The sequence below is a fragment of the Paramisgurnus dabryanus genome, chromosome 5 (assembly GCF_030506205.2).
Source record: "Paramisgurnus dabryanus chromosome 5, PD_genome_1.1, whole genome shotgun sequence".
NCBI classification, from domain to species: Eukaryota; Metazoa; Chordata; class Actinopteri; order Cypriniformes; family Cobitidae; genus Paramisgurnus; species Paramisgurnus dabryanus.
In genome coordinates, this window is record NC_133341.1 from 11,062,088 (window position 1) to 11,086,976 (window position 24,889).

At 40.5% G+C, this 24,889-nt stretch overlaps 1 long non-coding RNA gene across 1 annotated transcript; it reads right to left on the reverse strand.

The window, feature by feature from the left end:
• Positions 1–14,439: 14,439 nt before the first annotated feature.
• Positions 14,440–15,630, reverse strand: LOC141282232 (uncharacterized). Its single transcript, XR_012336754.1, has 4 exons — positions 15,100–15,630; positions 14,869–15,001; positions 14,686–14,786; positions 14,440–14,575 (listed from the first exon to the last, which is right to left on the reverse strand). It is a non-coding gene; the product is annotated as an uncharacterized lncRNA (long non-coding RNA).
• Positions 15,631–24,889: the final 9,259 nt, after the last annotated feature.

The following is a 24,889-nucleotide window of genomic DNA, read 5'->3' on the forward strand; positions in this document are numbered from 1 at the left end:
CGTGTGACTGGACACGCCCATCCAGCTGTTAACGGTCACGGTTGCTTGTGTCGCCGGATGCCGCCGAGCTTCCATTGAAATCAATGAGATTGCGTCGCTCTGCTCTTGCTAGTCGCTTATAATGTAAATGTACCTTAAATGTTTAACTTTATGCAAATGATGAGTGACATTCGGACGCGACTTCCAATAAGAAAGAAGCAGTGGAGTTCACATCATCCCTCTCTCGTCAGTTACTGGAGTGGATGTTACATATTTGTTTATGACAACCAGATTTACAAACGCCTCTTTTGAAAGAGATGAGCGACACACAGCGACAAGTCGCTTATAATGTGAATGTACCTTTAGGCTGGGTACACACCAAAAGATTTTTTACATCTTATAAGATAGTGTGTGGTGTGCCATTATGTGTCAAAGACAGCACACATACAAACAGATTTTTAACCAGAGTCTTGACTGTGAACACAGGAAATCCCACAAAATCTTGTGAGACTTCAGAATAAACATGGCGGACGATATGCAGGAAGACATTTCAATGATAGTGCTTGGAATAATTTTTTCAAGACACGTTGTATAAACATTCGTGCTGTTGCCACAAATCAACAAGCTGATCCTCCATCTCTGCTGTCCACATCAACTTTGGCCGTTTCTCAATCCGAAGGCTGTAGCCTTGAAACCTTTCATACGTCATGAAACCTGGTTTATTCAAGTTAACTGAGCATTACATTCACAAGTCATAAGTATATTACAACAGTATACGATAAACTAGGAATAACAGTCAATTTTATAACTGTTAATACGTCTTGTTGACGTATATGCAGCCTGAAAAATGCGACCTACGGATTGAGAAGGGGCCTTTGTGCTGCACCATGACTGCTTCCGTCTTCCCTCATCTTACTTTCTGATTGGATATGGTTTCGTTTCACGCGATAATCTCAATAGTGTGCTCGCGTTTGTTCTCGGGATTCCCCACACACATCACGATTTCTGATCGTAAATATTCAACATGTTGAATATTTACAATTCGCGATTGGCGCGGCTCCGACGTTCTTCCGAGCAGGTTCGCACACTCTTAAAACACCTCACACGAAGAGACAATCTGATAAAATAATCTGTAGAACCACCGCGATACTCGGCCCAGGGGGGAAATCGGCCCTGGTTATCTTTTGGTGTGTACCCAGCCTAGATCAGTATTTCCGAGGCCTCATTTATAAAAAGCTGCATAAAAAGCATCTTACATTTGATCTTACCATCATTTATCAAAAATGCGGGTGATTCATAAACCGGACTTACGCACAGAAAATGCGCGTACCACTTTCTTTCAGATGTGAAATGTATAGATCTTGAAGTTGTGCGCAGCAGGGGCGGGGCCAGGGGGGGCACGGGCCACCCCCACAATTTGATTGGCCACCCCAAGTGCCTCCCCCTCCCACTCCATCAGTCTCATCAGTATTAATTATGTACTAGTGGTTTTGCTTTTCTTAAAATAAAACTTCATATTTACAGGGCTTTGATTTTTTTATATTAAATTTTTTTATTAGCTTAAAATATTAAAATGCAAGTCCGCATTGGGGAGGAACCACTCTACCATGACATGTTGTTATCGGAGTCAATTAGTAGGTGCACACTTAGAGTAACGAACGGTGGTGGCACCAAGAAAAACAAGGAAAAAAAACAGAGGACGGAGAAAGGAGTTTTATGCAGATGGTGAAAAAGGACAACAAAGTCATAGGTAAGTCAGCTGAGTTTTGATATGTTTCCTTAAATGTGGAAAGCTACGATTAGTAAGTTAGAGCTAAGTCCTCTCTGTTACTGTCGAGAAAGCTCATTACTAAAGTTGAAGACAACCTAACGGTACGTTAAAATTACATATAAAGTCACGTTTGCCTTTGCGTTTGTAATAAATAGTGGTGTGACAGATCGCAGTTTATCCATACGGATCACAACCCACGTTTCGACCCGCATGCGATTCGATCGCGAGAGTTGCGCTATTGTGTCTCATAGTGTATGGAATAGATCAGGGGTGTAAAACTCATTTTAGGCTGAGGGCCGGATGGTAAATAACGCCATGAAGTGCGGGCCGGATAATTTTTTTAAACCTTAGTGTGCTGATAATTGTGTTAAAATTAACTAAACAAATCAATTAATTAGTTTGTTTAGCAAGAAAACCAGAGAAACACACAGCTCTTTGAAAACTACATTTCATAAGGTCACACTCATACTGTATATTATACACACAAATTTACATCTGAACAAAACCCACTGGCCTTATAGGTTGAAAAGCTTTAATTTAACTTCTTTTGCCTTAATGTCAAAATTATTTATAAACCATTCACTTTTCTTTGGAATATATTTGTAATGAGAACAGTCATTTAGAAAATGCTAGATGGGGCAGTGGCCCAAACCAAAAATGGCACTGTGGGGGGTGGTACTATTATTATGGTTTTAATAAAGTATTATAAATATTCTGTGTTATATTACTAGCATCAACTTAGACAAGTGATTATAATGGGAAATATAATAAGAATTAAAGTGAGACAATCTGCTAAATCTTCAATATGATTTACCTGCTGGCTTGATGGAGCTTTGAATTCATGTTTGCAATGTTGAATTGCTGCTAAAAGCCTCTCTTTCCGTTCTCTGTCGTTATTTTGTGAAGGCATTGGTGTTTTTTGTAGTTTTTGTCTACAAAGTGTGCCAACAACAGCAAATTTAGTGTTTATATTAAATTAGATCTGATCGGGAACATTAAATCGATTAGACAAGCATTGTAACGTTAATAAGAATGTGGATATTTTGTTTTTGTTAGCTTGCTAAGTTGTTAGCACTTTTAGAACACTGACAGCAAATCATTACCGGAAGAAATACATAAACATACTTACAAATTACTAATTTCTGCGGTTTAACAACTGATATAATGTAATGAATCTACCTGTTAATGCAACGAACTTCGGAAGGCAGAGAGTGGACACAGAGATGCTGCGGAGCGGGCGGGAAAACACGAAGTGGATTACCAGAATCGGTGGATCTTTAGCGGAGCGGTAACAATAAAACGGCAAGATTTTTGGGCACCGTGTTTAGTCTATGTTCCGCGTTTTGCTGCTTTCCGCAAGTCTCTCATATTAAAAACGAACTAGACACCCGCCTAAAAGGGTTTTTAAAATATGTATTATTTAATAATACTGTATAAATCATCACGCGGGCCGGATTGGACACCTTTGGATTGACACCCCTGGAATAGATCAATGAAAAACAACGTAACGTTTTTATGTGGAGTGACTGTTTAAGCTGCGGCGTCTGTGTGTGCGCGCGTTTATTTAAGACGACAAGTGCCCTCAATAGTTGACACACGGAGAGATCTTTGCGTTGATTCGGCGCATGCAAAAACATTAAAGGAATAGTCTACTCATTTTCAATATTAAAATATGTTATTACCTTAACTAAGAATTGTTGATACATCCCTCTATCATCTGTGTGCGTGCACGTAAGCGCTGGAGCGCGCTGCGACGCTTCGATAGCATTTAGCTTAGCCCCATGCTTTTCTAAGCGGATTTAAAAGAGGAACTATATTGTATGGCGTAATAGCACTTATGGGAGTACTTTGACTCGGCGCAGTAACACCCTCCCTCTCCCATTATGAGAGTGAGAAGGGGAGCGGACTTTTCAGGCGAGTCGAAGTACTCCCAAAAGTGCTATTACGCCATAAAATATAGTTCCTCTTTTAAATCCGCTTAGAAAAGCGCTACGTTTTATTTTGTACCACCAAACTTGCTCGTATAACTACTCGTCTTAAATAGGAAAAACGTTGATGTGTTTGGTCACTTCTAACTTTATCTCTAAATGGTACCATTGAATGAATGGGGCTAAGCTAAATGCTTTCGAAGCGTCGCAGCGCGCTCCAGCGCTTACATCCCTCTATCATCTGTGTGCGTGCACGTATCAACAATTCTTAGTTAAGGTAATAACATATTTTAATATTTAAAATGAGTAGACTATTCCTTTAACATGTCATACGACTATGAATAAACGTTTAAAATTTCCTCAGCCTCTAAACTTTCATTGCTATTAACTGTCTGTTTTCCTTTTGTTAAGTACATTTTCTGTTGCATGAAGCTGGTTTCACTTTCAGGTGCACAGGCTTTGCAAACTCTGGATAAAACACAAAGTTTAAACCAAGCATTGTCCAACATCTGATCCTGATCTAAACCAGTTTGTATTTATCTGGATTTGTCGACTCCAAACTTACTCTGAATTCTAAAAATTAAGAGTTTGTTGTTCAAATAGCTTCATGCAACAGACCACAGCCTCAGTAGCATATTTAAAGAAAACAACATAAACATTATTTTTTTCTATACATTAACTCACTGGGGCTCTGTGCAATATGCCATTTAATACAACCAAATGTAATATCTTTATTAAGATGATATGCGGACAACATTCAACTTTAGGAAATAAATTAGTTTATGACTTGACAAAGTAACTGAGAAAAATGCATTATTATTTCTTTAGGGACAGACAGACAGTCAGATACAGGCAATAGGACCAATGAAAAGGTCTCAAAAAATAATTTCTTTATTTTGAAGAAAAAAGAGATAGAAGCAGAAAGGCATGAGGAGAGGGATGAGAGGAAGACGCAGCATCAGTCCACTGACTTTTCTGCAAACCAAGGTATGTGTATTACATGCAGAGACCAGAGGGAGGTTAAAACAAATACACATCAGGAGGTTTAAATGTACTGAATGTATCAGGATACAGTATACAGTATTATTACCTTCAATGTAGGGCAAGTTACACTAATTCACTGTTTATATGTATTTAAATGTGCCACCCCTCTCTAAGTCTGTGCCCCAGTCCGGCCCCCCCATGAAAAATTGTCTAGACCCGCCCCTGGTGCGCAGCTGAGCAGTTTCAGATCTCAGCCTTCAAACAATGCCTAATTAATGTCAGACATATTAAAGAGCGCTTGTCAATGTTTAAACACAATTTCGAGCAGCAAGAATGGCTTATGTTTCCAAAAACCTGCAGCAATCAGACAAGCTAAAGTGCGTACTGCTCAGACCCTGACGTGGCGCTAAGCGCTTTTCCACGTCAAAGATAGTTTAATATAAATATGGACTTTGCTGTGGATTTTTGCGCACACTTTTGCTGCTGCGATCAGATCTGTGCGTACGCAAATGAGGTTGATGATCTAGCGCTGTTGTCTAATGCATGTTCACATTAAATCACAGAATACCTACAGTGCTCCGGTTTACAGTTATTGGTTGCCAAATAATGCAGCCCTTATTTACTATACATAATTATTATTTTTTTAAATGGGCATGTGATGTGTAAGATAAAATTATCCACAGAGCTGCAGTCCGAGTCAAATGAATACAACACTTTGCTGTAGAGAGCAAAGTAGTTCTGGGTTAGCAGTGTTTTTGGAATAACAGTGTTGGGAGAGTTATGGCATATCAGGCATTATCTCGTATCTCTGGCTCTGGAAACGTCTCCACCCGTGATCATAATGCGCAAACGTTTATCTGGGTGTCTGTCCAGAGACTGGATCTGTTCTCTGGGCGAGGAAGAAATTAATAATTTGGATGATAACTTTTAAGAAAGCCTTGACCTGGTTTCACAGAAAAGGATTAGCTAAAGCCATGACTATGCCTCAGATAAATGAACACATTTAAGTCTTTTATAAACATGCCTCACAAAATGACGTTACTGGTGTGTTTCTTAAGGCTAGCCTTAAGCCATGTCTGTGAAACCGGGGGCTAAAGAGGATTAAATGGGCTGTAGTTCTGTATTTATTTTTTATTTAAGACCTGATTTCACAATCTTTAATTATTACTTTAGAGCAGATGACTTTTCCTGCTTTGTTTGATGTGTTTGCTTTCTCAGCATGGGTTTTTTACACATAGGCAAAAAGTAAATCTGATTAGCATACCCGATTGCTTAAGATTGGAATCAGTAGTGTTAAAAATATGATGCAACAAAAAACCCACTTGCTACATAATGATGATCAAAAAGCATCTTACAGTAAAACCACACCCATTTCTAACTATTTAAACAAAGATCAAGTTAAAAACAACTGTGCTTCCTGATTGAATATAAACTTAAAGGGATAGTTCACCCAAAAATGAAAATTGTGTCATTATTTCCTCACCCTCATGTTTTTTGTAAACCTGTATGAGTTTTATTTGTATTTTTGATTAACACAAAAGAAGATATTTTGATGAATGATGGTAAACACAGAGCTGATTGTAACCATTGACTTTCATAGAAGGAAAAACAAATACTTTATATTTGTTTTCCTAGTCAGTGGTTACAATCAGCCGTGTGTTTACCATCATTGATCAAAATATCTTCTTTTGTGTTCATCAAAATTCATACAGGTTAAGAACAACATGAGGATGAGAAAATGATGACAGAATTTTAATTTTTGAGTGAACTATGACAATAGCCTACATATTGTTAGCCTCAACGCTTCTAAGTACACTTAAACTAACACCAAATGCTAGTCGTATCTCGTAAATCCTCAGCTGATACACTATCATGTGCTACCTAACAGGGATTTCAGCCCTTTGGTAACAAAGGATACATTGTTATTATTTGCAGTGTCAACATTTACCGAGCAACACAGGATAAGATCAAACATGACAATTTATTAACCAAGTAGGAAGAAGATCATAATTCAAAAGCCAATTCACAGTTCAATTAAACATAAAACAAAAATCCATAAACAGTTGTAATCAAACGAAAACATTGCATACCTGGTATTTGGTATTTGGTACTGACTGGTTGTTGTAAACTCAGGGCTGTCCTTAATTTGCATTCAGTGGGTGATTGGTTTATGTCTGAGGTGGGAGATGTCTGTCAATTCATTTATCTACATATAGCACTTTTCACAATTGTTTAATTGTTTCAACACAGTAAAATCATAAAACATAAGCAGCAGAATACAGCGGTTAAGATTAACCATACTAGCGAGCGTAGTGAAAATGTAACGTATGTAAGAGGATGCTAGGTTAAGCCAATGTCAGCAGACTCCGCAGGGGTTGAAAAAACCCCCCTAGGAGAAAAACCCTGTGGGTGAAAAGTCCTACGAGGGGATATAAAACCTTGGGAGAGAGCCAGACCTAGTTGATTTTATTTTATTTTATAAGCATTAAAACATAATATATATGTATATATACACGGATAAGTAGATTAGATGGGGGCAGCTGGTGGTTGTTGGTCTGACATCAGCTGGGCATCACGTTAAAGGAGGGCCAGTAGATCAGTGGCGTGATGACCTCCACGGCAGCCGGAACTGGGTTTGTTAGTCCCAATGTCCTCGGGAATGAGGACAAGACAGGGAAAGAGAAACAAAATCCTATTGGTGTAGGGGCTTTTCACATGTAATGCAAGTGTCACACAGTATTGTGGTTTAACCCTGGAGAACCCACAGGTCAAAATTTGGCCAATGGTATTTGCTGCAAGTAGAAGGGTTCTTGGGTTCTCCAGGGTTAATATCAGCCCGGTTCCAGACAGGCTAACTATACCGGCATAAATATATTACCCAGACGAGTTATGTGTTTTATCCGGACATGCTAACTATTGCGGGATAAGTAAATGTACTAGACAAATTATATGAATGCTTTGTAAAACGAGAAATTTCTTTAGTTTAGACTTAAATTGATCGACTGTGTCTGATTCCTGAAAAATTTTCAAAAAAATCATTTCAGAGCTTAAGGGAAGTAGGAAAAGAATCGACCACATTTAGATACTTTTGATACTCTAGGGAAGGGGTTCTCAAAGTTTACATTCAAAGGTCCAAATCTGAATTCTCAGAATTTTCATAGGTCCGGAAAAACTTTATGTAAATCATTTGTTTATATAACAAATCAACACACATAGTTTGGGAAAAACATAAGTGTATTTTGCATTTAAAGTAAAAAAAATTTTTTAAACATAAACACAAGAAATATGCCAAAAGTAACCAGGTGCAAAATACAGAGCAACCTAATTAGAGAAATGGCACAGTATGTTCTCCATCAGATGCATAAACCGTGGCAAAAAAGGTGTGGTTGGTAGGCAGAGACACTGACCAAAATTAGGGGTGCACCTATAAATTGGCTGATGATGCTTGCTATGCTTCTCAATGAATTACAATGAAATGCTGCTACATCCAAAAGCCAGGGGGCGCTCTCGGGCAGAAACTTAATATGCGCTGCAGACGAAGAACCAGAAACACGCAGCTCCAGGAAATGTCTTAAGGATATATTTATATTGCTGTTCTTCAAACCTTTTCAGGTATTTTCATGATAATAAAGAATATGTATAAAGATTATGTTTGATGAGTGTTGCTTTTTCAAATGCATGTTTTAAACGAATCAAACCAACAGTGATTTCAGATTGATAAGGACTTACTGATCAAAAGCCGTAGTACATGAAGTAGCTGTGCATAATATCTGGGTGTGATGGCTACAGCGTCACACAGGAAATTTTTAAATAACTCGTTTTATTTTCGGACCAGGAATATTCTTAAATCTAAAAAAAAAAAAAAATAAACGAATGGTTTACAAGTTTAATATGCATTTGTAAAGTAGCAAATGCACACATTTAATCAATCACATAGAAATTAATGCACTTGTAATATGAAGTGGACGCGGGTCCGGATCAAGTTCCCGTCGGGTCCGGATCCGGACCGGAGTCCGGACTTTGAGAACCCCTGCTCTAGGGATATTTAAGTGATCAAAATTTTGCGACCGCAGTGTACGTGATGGATTATATTCTGATAGTACTTCTCTAAGATACGGAGGTGCTAGGCCATTTAAGGCTTTATAGGTGATTAGCAATATTTTCAAATGTATGCGATATTTAACTGGTGTAAAGATCACAAAATTGGCCTTATAGGTTCATACTTCTTAGATTGAGTAAGCACTCTTGCAGTGCCGTTTTGATCCAGCTGAAGCTTATTTACCTGATTTGCGTGACATCCCCCGAGTAAAGAGCTACAATAGTCTGTTCTTAAGGTCATAAAAGCATGGATAAGCTTATCTGCATCTGATGCAGACAGCATTAGGCGTATTTTCGAGATATTTCTAAGATGGAAGAATGCTATGCGGCAGACATTGGAGATATGACTATCGAAGGATAGACTGCTGTCGAACATCACACCTACGGGTGCGTTCACACGGCAAAATATCGGGATTGACAACCGTATTTACTTACAGGTGTGAGTCTGGAATTGTCCTGTTCACACATCAAATTAAAGACACAAATAGAACACTGCCTGTATGAACGAGCAACCGACCTCAAACCCGTATACTAGTTTCACGGCATAGATATGTACACTAGATGTCGCCTTGGCTACGGCAGTTCATTGGACCGAATCCGTCAAACAGAGCCACCATCTTGAAACAGGGGAATTCTGCATCAGTGTCATTGTAGGCAATGGTGTAACGGAAATAAAATCACCATAAATCGTCATGAATGAGATTTTCTTGGTCATCTTTTGGTTCGTTTCAACAGTCAGACATGTATTTAGCATTGAGTCCAGAAAAAAAAAAAGTTTTAAAATTTTGAAAATCTACTTTTTCTAACCATTATGCATAGTGCTAGTAGCCCTAACATCCATAAGCAGCACAAAAGTTTGACATCGTCCATGAATTCGAAGTACAGGCGGAGATAGCAGCTTTACCTAGATACTTCCAATGACAATACCCCTGTTCTAAGATGGCGGCGGTTTTGACGCATGCTAAGAACCCCAAGGCGACATCTAGTGTATATATCTATGGTTACACACGGCACCTGTAACCATATTGATGGATGTAAATACTAAAAAAAAGTATTATTTATGCAATGGGCAAACAGCTGGCTTGTGTAACGCTTACCATTGTGCAGAGAAAAATAAACAAGGGTGGTTCCTTATTAAAGTTTTAATTTCCAAAATGAATGAACATAAAATCAGTGTCAGCAACTGCACGTTTTACCAAAGCAGATGTATCCAATAAAAAAGTAATCATAATGACTTGTGAAGCAAATCGATCCGTTTCTGCAAGAAATTGAACTTTATTTACAGCATTATTAACGCAGCCAAATAGGGAAATAGGAAGTGTGCTTACGCTCCTGCTTAGTAGGTGGCGCAGAGAGTATGGTTTGCCAACCACAAGCAAAACCAGCCTCTTAGCGCCACCTAGAGAGCGGGAGCGTAAAAGCGCACTTTATATGTAGCCAAGGTTCTGTATGCTTATAATGTAAATAACGTTCAACATCCTGCAAAAACCGACCGATTTGCTTCACAAGCAGCCAAAATGTCACCAGGAGTCATGGGGATTACTTTTGTATTAGATATATGTGCTTTTTGAGCTCTCAAAGTGACGGATCTTTTGCCTTGAATTACATAAATCACAGATGGGGTTTTTTGCAAAATATCTTCTTTATTGCTTCACTGAAGATAAAAGGTGAGTAAATAAAGAGCTCATTTTTATTATACACTTAACATTATATTAATCGTCCGCTTTTAAGGTTTAAACTCTAAATATCTCACTTACTGGGCTGCACGTGATTCTATGCGTAATGTAATATGTTCTGTGGCATCTATGAAGTTAATATAATATCACATTAACCTTATGGAGCAATTGTGCTGCGTAGTTTGCAGTCATTTTCACGCACTGTAACGTTATCTTAACACAGAGAGCAACGAATGACGTGACAGACAACTGGTTGTCCAGTGCGATTCCGTTCACACGCCACAGCTTCTCTGTAAATACGGCTGTGAAACTTGAAAAGTTGCGGGTGTGAGGTCGGTTATAGAATGCGGTTGTCAAACCCGTACATAACCGTGTGAACTGAACAGTCTTAAGGCCTCAAATACGGGTTTGACAACCTTATTATGGTACCGTGTGAACGCAGCCCTAGGTTCTTGACTGTGTGCAGCCATCTATGGGCAACTTGTAATCGGACATATTTTGTTTGGAGCGATTCGGTTCAAGTCGCTTGTATCAACATTGAGGGAACTTTGCTTAATGTATTGTTCCACTTTAACATTGAATTCTGTTGTTATGTGAGGGAGACAATTGTACCACTTGCACTGAGACATTTCAAAGATATCAAACAAGACCAGATTCATTATGCTTGTAAAATGTAGCATTTCATATACAGTTTGCTCTGAGAGAATGAGGAGAGAGAGAGAGATATATGACTGCCTGGAGGAGTGATGTTTAAAAACCAAATGTGGGCTCTGTGGGAAGTCCACTGTAAACCATAGAAAGTTGTTTTTACAGGGCACTCACTGGGCACCCATGCAGTGTTCTTTGGGGAGGGGCTATCTTTATTCAGGGTCTTACACTGCAGATTTGTTGACTGTACAAGCAGATATCAAGTTTTGTAAGACCAATCATCTGTTCAGTTTTGGGGAGCTTGTGACCACTGTAGCCTCATTTCTCTTATTGTAGCTGACAACAGTGAAAATCTACTATTGTAGCTCATACACTTCAAGATCTGCAGAAATGCTCTTTTGTGTACACTTGTAATAAAGTAGCCACCACATAAATCATGGCTAATTAGTTGATCTGAAAAATTTTTTAGGTAGCCTTTTTATATTTTCTCACTGTGATTTTCTTGTTAAAACCTAAGGGGTTTTTAGGGCCCTGGGGGAGTTTTGACATGCACTGACATTTGTGCTTTTTTCTGTTGCTTAAAAACATATTAATGGCAAAAGTCTCATAACACTGTGTTCATCACAAACTGGGCTACAATATCATATAATCAACATGTATGTACATGTTTGTATTTTTGAGAGAATAATGTTTATGCGTGGTTTTTGAAAAAGCTAAATTTTTAATTCACTGATATACAGTCTTGTTCAAAATAATAGCAGTACAATGTGACTAACCAGAATAATCAAGGTTTTTAGTATATTTTTTATTGCTACGTGACAAACAAGTTACCAGTAGGTTCAGTAGATTCTCAGAAAACAAACAAGACCCAGCATTCATGATATGCACGCTCTTAAGGCTGTGCAATTGGGCAAGTAGTTGAAAGGGGTGTGTTCAAAAAAATAGCAGTGTCTACCTTTGACTGTACAAACTCAAAACTATTTTGTACAAAAAATTTTTTCTGGGATTTAGCAATCCTGTGAATCACTAAACTAATATTTAGTTGTATGACCACAGTTTTTTAAAACTGCTTGACATCTGTGTGGCATGGAGTCAACCAACTTGTGGCACCTCTCAGCTGTTATTCCACTCCATGATTCTTTAACAATTCATTCACATTTCTTGGTTTTGCTTCAGAAACAGCATTTTTGATATCACCCCACAAGTTTTCAATTGGATTAAGGTCTGGAGATTGGGCTGGCCACTCCATAACATTAATTTTGTTGGTTTGGAACCAAGACTTTGCCCGTTTACTAGTGTGTTTTGGGTCATTGTCTTGTTGAAACAACCATTTCAAGGGCATGTCCTCTTCAGCATAGGGCAACATGACCTCTTCAAGTATTTTAACATATGCAAACTGATCCATGATCCCTGGTATGCGATAAATAGGCCCAACACCATAGTAGGAGAAACATGCCCATATCATGCTCCATGCTTCACTGTCTTCACTGTGTACTGTGGCTTGAATTCAGAGTTTGGGGGTCGTCTCACAAACTGCCTGTGGCCCTTGGACCCAAAAAGAACAATTTTACTCTCATCAGTCCACAAAATGTTTCTCCATTTCTCTTTAGGCCAGTTGATGTGTTCTTTGGCAAATTGTAACCTCTTCTGCACATGCCTTTTTTTTAACAGAGGGACTTTAATCAGCGGGGGATTCTTGAAAATAGATTAGCTTCACACAGACGTCTTCTAACTGTCACAGTACTTACAGGTAATCTGTAGAGCCCTGCAAGCCCGTCGGGGCCCGTAATTGATATTGGTCTCGGGTCAGGTCGGGTTCGGGCTGAAAAAATTGCAGGCATTGTCGGGCTGGGGTCGGGTAGGGCTTGAACACGTCGGGTCAGGGCCGGGTTAGGGCTGGAGATTTAAGCCCGTGCAGGGCTCTAACTCCAGACTGTCTTTGATCATCCTGGAGGTGATCATTGGCTGAGCCTTTGGCATTCTGGTTATTCTTCTATCCATTTTGATGGTTGTCTTCCGTTTTCTTCCACGTCTCTCTGGTTTTGCTCTCCATTTTAAGGCATTGGAGATCATTTTAGCTGAACAGCCTATCATTTTTTGCACCTCTTTATAGGTTTTCCCCTCTCCAAACAACTTTTTAATCAAAGTACGCTGTTCTTCTGAACAATGTCTTGAACGACCCATTTTCCTCAGCTTTCAAATGCATGTTCAACAAGTGTTGGCTTCATCCTTAAATAGGGGCCACCTGATTCACACCTGTTTCTTCACAAAATTGATGACCTCAGTGATTGAATGCCACACTGCTATTTTTTTGAACACACCCCTTTCAACTAATTCAACTACTTGCCCAATTGCACAGCCTTAAGAGCGTGCATATCATGAATGCTGGGTCTCATTTGTTTTCTGAGAATCTACTGAACCTACTGGTAACTTGTTTGTAGCACCAAATGTAGCACATATAAAGTATTCGTTGAAATTATTATAAAACGATTTCACTTGGTAATTTCTACATTATTTTACTATAGTAAACTTTATTATAAAAGACTGCTTACATACTATATTACTGTGCAAACTATATGGAAACACCAAATGTAGCACATAGAAAGTATTTGATGAAATGATTATAAAACTATTTCACTTATTAACATTATTTTACTACAGTAAACTTTATTATAAAAGACTGCTTACATACTATTTTACTGTGCAAACTACATGGAAACACCAAATGTAGCACAAAGAAAGTATTAATTGAAACGAATGTTAGTTCTACATTATTTTACTATGGTAAAGTTTATTATGAAAGACTGCTTACTTATAAGTGCTGTTTTTACTTATTAGGTTTTAAGGAGAATGCAACAGGTTCAAGGCCTCTTACCTGCGTGATTCATCATCCAGGTTTTGCACAAATTGTCTAAATCCCTACACACTGAACATTTATTGTACCGACTATAAGCCTTTGAGGTGCAGGACTAGAGTAAGTTTTATTACATTTTTAAACCAATAACACTTAAGTATCATTATAGTAACAAAGTACCCAAAAGAACAAAATATGTAACTTTAAAGAAAATATAGTAGTCAGTCAAAAGTTTTTTTATTTATTACAAATATATATTTAAATGTTAAACAATATACAAATAAACATACTTTATTAACCATATTGTGCTCTTCTTTCAAAAATTGTTCAATTCATTTCTTACAGCTATCTATTCAGATAAATGGCATATCAAAGCTTTGTCAGCTGGTGCTATCTAAGATGACACTATAAGGTTATCATCCTGTCGTGTGTTGTTCTCCAGATATGCTTGGAGCTTCCTGATCAGATCGGTCACAATTTTGGCTTTCGACGACCCCTGCACTGAAGATGGCATGCAATCACGTCCTCCTTTGAAGGTCTCTCAAACTGTGATGCCAGGTCCATTGGAATCGGGGTTTCCTTCAGCTTATCTTCAAATACCTCATCAAACACAAGCCTGATCACATCATCCACATAACTGTACAAATATTGCAGTCAATAAATCTTTTGTTTTGATCATTTATTTCCCTGCTTCATACATTTAGTTTTTAATTATGAATGTATTTGAAATAAAACATTACTGCTTACGGTATGTCATTTGTGTGTTTTGGGAACATAGCCTTGTACTTTCCCTCTCCTGCTTTTGTTACGGCTTGGTGACATTGTAATGGATGGCTGCAAGGTACAACCTGTAAAAATATAAACAAGCATAAATTTATTGTAAAAGTAAATACTACTTTATTAAACACAGTTACTAAAATACTTAAATACCTGCATAGCATTCCAATAAATGAGAAAATCAAATTTTTTTGCTGCAAATCTGAAATCTCAGGCTATGGATGGCAAAGGCATCCACTGATGATGGTGATGGAAACATTGTGAAACGATGCTACTGTCTGGGTTCCTATGATTATGCAGAGAAAAAAAACTTTGTCATCATCAGTTATACATTTAAGACTGGTAGTGGTTTCACTAGCTAAATACATCATATGTGTTACACACCTTTGCTCCTCATATGCCATTCTGACTCCTTGTACTGTGTGTTATGATGTTGCATGTTTGCATACAGTGTAGAAGGATGTGTCCAGCTGCAAATCTAAGATATAGACAAATAAAACAAACATGTATTCAGTCAAAAAGACATATTATAACAATAGAGTACCATGACTATAAATCGTTAGACTATTCATTAAAACGTTAATGTATTACATATTACATGGCCCAACATTAGCAACACACATTACGTGTTTACTTCGTTTCAAAATCTAAGAAAGCTTCAAGTAAATACAACAGTAAAATACATATAACTTTAAACAAATCATCTGTACTTAGAGTTTCTTGAGTTTGATCATGAGAACAAATTTTACCGGTAACAGTTTAGCTGGTAACTTAGCAAGTTTGTAAACATGTCTAAACCAACATCGATAAAAAAAACGATAGTCTGCATAATTCAACATACACGTGTGTAAATATGGTACGTTGTTTATGAAATACAGTATTACAACACAAAACAGTTCGCTTGCAAGCTTAGCTCTACACGCACATTATGTTAATCTCCGGTTACCAGTTATGTAACGTACAGTAAAAGGCAAATAATAAACGTGAATACTTACAGCCTGTGATCCAGAAGTGCACAGTAATCCAACTTTCAGGAGGAGACGTCGCGCAAATCCAGTTTAGTTCATGAGAAGCAGTTATTGTGAAAACTCCGTGAACAACTTCTGACTGGATTTTTCCGGAACCGTATTAAACATGATGTCCTCTGTGGAAGTCCATAAAGTGCTATTTTGCCCTCGCATCTAAAGAGACAGCGTCTACTCGAGAGATTTAATCGCTTAAACGATGAAACAAGAGTTTGCAAACAGAGTCAAAGCAGGGACTCCCAACCTCCGCCATTTTAGCTCTCTTCTGACTCGGGGCTCCCCACCCCCGTCTTTGAGGGCGTACCCAAGCAAAGCAGAGAGGGCTGAACTATGATAATGTTGGTCTTATCTACGTCACTAATCCCAGGAAGTAAACTGTTGCCTACAATCCGAGTGTTTTTTGTAGTCCTCGAACGTTAGAGACGATAACTTGCGTCATCGTTTTCTTTGAGGTATGTACTTTTTGAATATCGTTAGCATGTTCTAATACACACTTACACAAAAAATGATGTTTAAAAACGTGTATCCCATAATAGGTGCTCTTTAAATGTATTTTATATGACCTTTAAGTGATCTTATAAAATTGTCCATAAATGTGCCATTGCATTTGTCTTTGTACTCTACTATCAGTAACAATCTAAACATGGTCTCTTCCTGTGATCCTAAAGATAGATGCTATGTTATGTTTAAATGAACAAACTACAAGACACAAGTCTCTGCAAGACTAAAATCATTTCTAAAAACCACTAGCATCAACTGAATTACACAATGTTAACCTGAACTTTATTATAAATCCATTTTAAATGTGCTGAGCAAAAAAAAGACTTTAAACACTGTCGAGTCCACAATACTTAAACATCACCGGTACTGTGGTCTCTTAGGTGTGGGTGAATGTGTTGCATAGCATTAAAATCAAGCTGCAATGTGCAAACTGAGATGGTGCTGCTGTGTTTCTTTAAATGATGTTACATTTCTAGGTTGAGTTTGCTTCTTCGTAGAGTGCCTCTTATCTGACAATATGGTGGAATTATAGATATATAAATATATATTAAATAGAATACATCCAGAAAATACAGGAAATGTGTATATAGTATTAAAAACTACTGTATAAAAATGTAAACTGATGTGTCAAGTTTTTAGGGTAATTTCTAATAAAAAAAAAATAGTCTTTTTACTTCATTATGCTCAAAAACGCTCAAGATGTGTTTCGTGCCAAGAGAGATTACACTAAACACAGACGATTTAGTGTCACAAAAAAGTCTTGGAGTCAAATGCAAGTTCACAAAGTTTATTTAGAAAATAGAGAGATATAAAGGCAGAGCAAAAGACAGTTCTTAAGAGACCACACACGACGACCACCGTCGACTCACTCTGGATGGTATCACTACCGACGGTATGATGCACACGCAACTGCAGGAGAGAGTGAGCCGAAACAGAGGATAAATAATCCGCTCTGATCTTGATTGGAGATCCACACACACACAGCCGATGACAGCCAGCACAATCACCCCCACGACAGAGGGTATGATGCACACTCGACTGAAGGTGGGTGAAAGGCGGAGATGGAAGGTCTTATAATCCACACTGTACATAGACCGGAGATGTATCTACTCACGGAAGATGATGGTAGTCGATGAAACCTGGAAGCAACTGGTGTACCGCCTAAATACAAAGCGAACCAGCTGTACCGGGGAACAGTCAAAGTTCAATCGAGGTCAAGTTCAACGGGCGGGACTAGTGAACACATGAGGAACCGTCACCAACGGGTAAATAAACAAACACACACCCACACACAACCACCGATCACCCAGGAGTCATGACAGTAGCCTCCCCCCCAAGACCGGCACCAGACGGACCAGGAGACTCACCCTGTCGCCGACGAAGGTCCTCAATCAGACCAGGATCCAGTATATCCCGAGCCGGACACCTCTCATCCGAACCATACCCTTCCCAATCCACTAAATACTGAAAACTTCTGCGACGAGAGTCTAGCAACCTCCTAACTGTATAGACCGGGGCACCATCCACTAGAAGAGGGGCAGGGGGGTTAGGGGCAGAGACGGGGGGATTATTACGGGCAAAAATCACAGGCTTAACCTTGGATACATGAAAAACAGGGTGAACCCAACCAAGAGTAAGAGGTAACTTAAGCTTCACCTTTACCGGATTAATGACCTTAGAAATACTGTATGGCCCAATGAATCGCGGAGCCAGCTTACGAGAGGGCTCATGGAGAGACAGATCCTTGGTAGAAAGCCATACCTTTTGACCACAAACGTAACGAGGTGGAGGTCGCCAGTGATGGTCAGCCACAGCTTTGGTTCGTCTGGAATTAGATAATAACAGAGTTTTAGCTCTCCTCCAAGTGCGTCTGCACCTGCGCACGAAAGCTAAAGCAGAAGGAACCGCTGCGTCGGGCTTTTGTGATGGAAAAAGAGGAGGTTTATAACCAGTGGATAATTCAAACGGAGACATATTAGTCGACGCTACGGGAAGAGAATTATGAGAATACTCAACCCACGAAAGCTGCTCGCACCAGGAATTCGGATATTGTGACGACAGACAGCGAAGCGTTCGACCGAGATCCTGATTAGCCCGTTCACATTGCCCATTGGTCTGCGGGTGATAACCAGAAGACAAGCTGGCCGTAGCACCAATTTGTCTACAAAATTCCTGCCAAAAACGAGAGACGAACTGAGGACCCCTATCTGACACTACATCAGTCGGAATACTGTGTAACCGAAAGACGTGATTGATCAATACCTGAGCCATCTCTCTGGCAGAAGGAAGTTTAGGTAGGGGAATAAAATGAGCCGCTTCAGAGAAGCGATCCACCACAGTCAGTATAACAGTGTTACCAATAGATGCCGGTAAGCCGGTGACAAAATCAAGGGCTATATGAGACCAGGGGCGGGAGGGCACGGGCAAAGGTTTAAGCAGACCAGCGGGAGGTAAATTAGATGCTTTATTACGAGCACAGACTGAACAGGCTAATACAAACTGTCTGACGTCCGTGGTCATAGAAGACCACCAAAAGCGTTGACGGACGGCAGCCAACGTTCTCCGAATTCCCGGATGGCCGACAAATTTGGATTCGTGACCCCACCAGATGACATCGGAACGTAAATGCTCAGGAACCCATAGACTGCCCGCTGAACATTCCTCCGGAACTTCCCCCTCCCGGCCGGCCTCTCTCACCCGCTGTTCGATTCCCCACACGAGGGCACCGACCACTCTCCCCCTCAGGAGGATGGTTTCGGTCCGCTCCAACTCAGACTTCTCGAACAGACGGGAGAGAGCATCAGGTTTCGTATTCTTTGAGCCAGGCCGGTACGAGAGGGTGAAGTTAAAACGATCAAAGAAAAGTGCCCAACGAGCCTGCCCAGATGTTAGTCTTCTGGCCGAACGGATATATTCAAGATTTTTATGATCCGTCCAGACCAGAAAGGGCTCCGAGGTTCCATCCAACCAGTGACGCCACTCACCCAGTGCGAGAATAACCGCCAGCAGCTCCCGATTGCCTATGTCGTAATTTGGCTCCGCTGGGTTTAACCGGTGAGAGAAAAAAGCGTACGGATGCACTTTCCCATCAACAGACGATCGCTGAGATAAAACGGCGCCTACTCCAACATCAGATGCATCCACTTCCACTATAAATTGTTTAGCCGGATCGGGAATAGAAAGAACAGGCGCAGAGATGAAACGGGACTTTAAATCATCAAAGGCCTCCTGAGCTTCCTTATTCCAATGGAAACACACGTTAGGGGAAGTGAGAGCGGTAAGAGGTTTAGCGATCTGACCAAAGTTTCTGATGAAACGCCGGTAAAAATTGGCGAAACCCAGAAATCGCTGAAGCTCTTTACGAGTATCGGGTACTGGCCAATCGGCAACCGTCTTGACTTTAGCGGGATCGGGACGAATCTCTCCCTCTGCAATAACAAAACCCAGAAACGAAACCGACTCCTTGTGGAACTCGCACTTCTCCGCCTTAACGAAAAGCTGATTCTCTAAAAGCCGTTGCAAAACCAGGCGAACATGCTGAGTGTGTATCTGCATGAAGGGAGAAAAGATGAGAATATCATCGAGATACACAAAGACAAACTTGTTAATCATGTCACCCAGCACTTCATTAACCATGGTTTGGAAGACACCCGGAGCGTTACAAAGACCGAACTGTAAAACAGAGTATTCCCAGTGTCCCGAAGAGTCTTCCACTCATCGCCCTCTTTAATACGTACCAAGTGATAAGCGTTACGCAGATCTAGGTTGGTGAATACGCGCACTCCCTGTAACAACTCGAACGTTGATGACATTAATGGCAAGGGGTACTTATTCTTAACAGTAATGTCATTCAGCCCTCGATAATCAATGCACGGACGAAGAGACCCGTCTTTCTTTTTAACAAAGAAAAATCCAGCGCCGGCTGGAGACGAGGAGCGGCGAATGAGACCGGCTTTTAAAGCTTCACTAATGTACTTATCCATAGCCTCTCTTTCTGGTTTAGATAGGGAAAAAATACGACCCTTAGGCGGAGAAGTGTTAGGAAGGAGTTTGATCTCACAATCATACGACCGGTGAGGGGGCAGAGAAGTGGCCCGAGCTTTACTGAACACCTGGTGCAGATCAGAGTAATCCGCCGGGACCCCCGAGAGATCGGCAGCTGGAACCTGAGAAACAGAATAAATGACAGGAGAAGGAGCAGGACCAAGACAAGAAATATAACACGAAGACTTCCACGACAACACAACATTGTTCTGCCAATCAACGTGAGGGTTATGTTTGGATAGCCAGCCATGTCCTAAAATGACTGGCGACTGCGAGTCCTCTAACAGATCTCCTCACGATGATTGCCAGAAACAAACAAACTCACAGGGGGTGTGCGATGCATGATCACAGCCATATGCTGACCCTTCAATGTCCAGGCAGAAAGAGGAGAAGAAAGAGAAATGAATGAAATACACCAGGACTTGGCCAACCCAGCATCCAAAAGACAAGCCTCCGCACCGGAATCCAACAGCGCCTGCGAATGGAAAGACTGATTATAATTAATTATAACAGGTAGTCTAGTGCTGCTTACAGGTGATTTAAAGGACAAGTTCGGTATTTTAGACTTAAAGCCCTGTTTTCAGATTGTTTATGGTGAAATAGAATGGTTTTGACTGAAATTTCGACATTTGCGGCTGCCCTGAGATTTTTCGAGTGTTTGTGTTTCCCCACACACCTCTACAATGGGTTTAATTCTGCACTGGAACAATCCTTCCTAAAATTTATTTAACTTTCGTTTACAAAGATGTGAAACTCACCGAGTGGTCAGGGGTGTTCACTGATATGCTCACACAAAAATCGCTGCAAAAGATGCTTTCCAACAGCTGTTTTAGCATTCGTTGTTAACTTGTGGACCTATTTTTCCAAACAGCTCACACCCGTTCATTCTTCCGCTTAGAGCTTGAATAATAGACACTCCAGCCCACTCCAGTGGTGGCGCTAATCCGCCATTGCCAATTGCAAGAATAGAAACAAAGTTCCCGGCGCGGAGTAATACCGTACCTCACAGCACAACTAATACAAGTCAATGGAGTTGGTAAAAACTACGATAAAACCTGTTGGAATGCGTCTTTTGCAGCGATTTTTGTGTGAGCATACCAGTGAACACCTCTGACCACTCGGTGAGTTTCACGTTTTTGTAAACAAAAGTTTAATGCATCTTAGAAAGGATTGTTCAGTAAAGTGCACCATTAAATCCATTGTAGAGGTGTGAGATGAAACACAGACACGCAAAAATTCTCAGAGCAGCCGCAAATGTCGAAATTTCAGTCAAAACCATTCTATTTCACAATAAACAATCTGAAAACAGAGCTTTAAGTCTAAAATACCGAAACTCCCAAAGTCATCGGCGGACGGAACCCTTTTACCGGACATGTAGCCGCCATGTGCCCCGGCTTACCACAATATAGACACAGACCGTTAGACAGACGACGAGCTTTCTCACCAGCAGTGATGCGGAACTTGCCAAGTTGCATGGGTTCTTCGGTGGGAAGAGCTGATGCAGACTCCTCCGATTCTGATGACAAATGACGAAAAGACTGGCCGTGATCTCTTTGACGGTGGCGGGTCTCGATCCTCAACGCCAGGTCAACGGCAGCTTCCAGTGATGTGGGTGGATCCCGAGCCGCGACCTCGTCTTGGATGGCAGGATGGTGTGAGAACCTCGAGAAATTGAGCTCTCAATGCGGCGTCGTTCCAGTTGCAATTTATGGCAAGTGTCTTAAACCTTATAGCATAGTCAGTAACAGAAGAGGTCCGCTGCCGTAATCTCACCAGCTCAGCTGCTGCCATGTCTCCTTGAAGTAAACGATCAAATAGGCTCAACATCTCATTCTCGAGGTCCTCAAACGAAGTAGTAAACGGACCCTTGGCCCCCCATGCAGCCATTCCCCACTCTCTAGATCTCCCGGTGAGTAACGTCAGGACATATGCCACCCTGGAGGTAGATGACGCAAAGCGCTGAGGCTGGAGAGCGAAGACGAGAGAGCACTGCTGCAAAAAGGCCCGGCAGGTGTTGGGATCGCCGTCAAAGGTGGGAGGTGTCGCCGTGTGTGGCTCCCGCTCTGTCGAAGTGGCTCCTCCAGTGGTAGAAGAGAATAGTTCACAGAGTGGGACGACTCGGTCCAACCGCTTGCTTAGTTCCGTTAGTTGTTCGGACAGGAGGCTGAAATCTCTGGCCGCTGCATTCAACATAGACGAATGCTGTTCGATGATCGCCCCCTGTTGGTGAAGGGCGTCCTGTACAGGATCCGAACCCTCCAAACTCGCTGACTCCATAGGTGGCGCGCTCATTCTGTCACACAAGGTCTTGGAGTCAAATGCAAGTTCACAAAGTTTATTTAGAAAATAGAGAGATATAAAGGCAGCGCAAAAGACAGTTCTTAAGAGACCACACACGACGACCACCGTCGACTCACTCTGGATGGTATCACTACCGACGGTATGATGCACACGCGACTGCAGGAGAGAGTGAGCCGAAACTGAGGATAAATAATCCGCTCTGATCTTGATTGGAAATCCACCCACACACACACACACACAGCCGATGACAGCCAGCACAATCACCCCCACGACAGAGGGCATGATGCACACTCGACTGAAGGTGGGTGAAAGGCGGAGATGGAAGGTCTTATAATCCACACTGTACATAGACCGGAGATATATCCACTCACGGAAGATGGTGGTAGTCGATGAAACCCGGAAGCAACTGGTGTACCGCCTAAATACGAAGCGAACCAGCTGTACCGGGGAACAGTCAAAGTTCAATCGAGGTCAAGTTCATTTAATCCACAGGCGTGTGAACTCCGGGCAAAGACGAGCCTCCGGACGCCGAAAACCAAACCTGGGATCAGATGAGAGAGAGAGAGAAAACACAGATACTTCCGACAGTACAGGGCAAGGCAGCAGGACTGTGACCGAAAACAATGAGCGCGCGACGAGAGACAGGACCGCGTGCAATTTAAAGGGAAACATTAACGAGACACCACCGGTGAACAATTACCGAAACGAGCAGGCGGGACTAGTTAACACATGAGGAACCGTCACCAATGGGTAAATAAACAAACACACACCCACACACAACCACCGATCACCCAGGAGTCATGACATTTAGTCCTGAAAATGTTTATTTTTTGTACATATATTTCCTGTATTTTCGGTTTGTATCTTAACAAAATAGATTGAAAAATAAATATGGATGGACATTAAATCTTCTAAAACAACAAGTCTGCTTGTGGTGGCCTAGGAATTTTGCACAGTATATTTCAAAAGACTTTCCATATTAACAGTAACAAACAGTTATCTTGAATTGCATCTTCATTGTAGTTATGACTGCTGTTTCCTTGTTCTTGATGTGGAATTGGCTCTAAAGAGTTTCATAAATAGCTGTTTAGCTTTTTCTTTGGTCTCAGTATGTGTTAAACATGAGACTATTTGTGTTGTGATGTCACCTGCAGTAATTTCTCACACATCATTAGGTCAAAACATGCATAATTTATTATTAAAACTTTGCAACTTATTACTTTGAAATTCACTTTTTTGCCAGGTTTAGTGTTTAAAAAAAATCACAGTTTTTTTCAGATGACGGTTCAACCAGCTTTACATGAAATACACATGCATGTAAATGTCAGAATAATGCAACAATTGAGTAGCTTTGAAACCACAGTGACTTCAGATTCACAGAGGTGGACAGATGTTTGGATTTCCTCTTTAGTGACTTCTGAAACTCTTTTATATTTTGTTCTCATATATGTCTGTTGCAGTTTTGGGTCTAAAGGGTTTGTTGAAAGCCTCAAGGTTTGTTCTCAGTATGTGCTGTGGCAGAAGCGTCAGACATCAGGATGTTTGTGGTGTGATGTCTTTCTTATATTTCAAACATCTTTATCTGTTCATAATGTCAGTGATGCGACAGCAATTTGGTGCTCAAAACTTTCTGATGCTTCTCTTGTTCTGCACTTTCTCTACCTTTGTCTGTACTAAAACAAATATATTTAAAGTATTTTTAATACTTTGTGTCAATCAACACTGTCAAAAATAAAGGTACAAAGCAGTCACTGGGGCAGTACCCTTTAAAAAAGGTCCTAATATGTACCATTTAGGTACAAATATGTATCTTTGAACTGCCAACATGTACCTTTGAAGTACTAATATGCACTCTTTGGATACAAAGGTGTACCTTTTTGAAAGGGTACTGTCCCAGTGACAACTTTTGTACCTTTATTCCTGAGAGTGAAGGCAGGAAAACATGTAAAGATAGTTTCTTTTGATCACTTTTCATTTAAAGTTCTGTGCTTCAGTTAAGCTATACTTTTGTGTCAACTCTGAAAAAAGCTGGGTTATTTTCAACGCACTGTTGGGTCAAAAAGGGAAGAACCCAGATTTGACCCAAGACTTTATTCAAACAATACAGCATTTTAGGTTCAAACAACCCTGCATAGGTTTACAAATTACAACACAACAGGCTGAGTTTTTCCCTTTTTGACCCAATGGTGTATTGAATATAGCCCAATATTGCTTTTCAGGAAGTGACTTATATAACTTGTCAGCTCACTGCACTTCAGTGTTCTTGTCAAACTGCAGTTTCAGTGAGGAGATCAGAACATCAT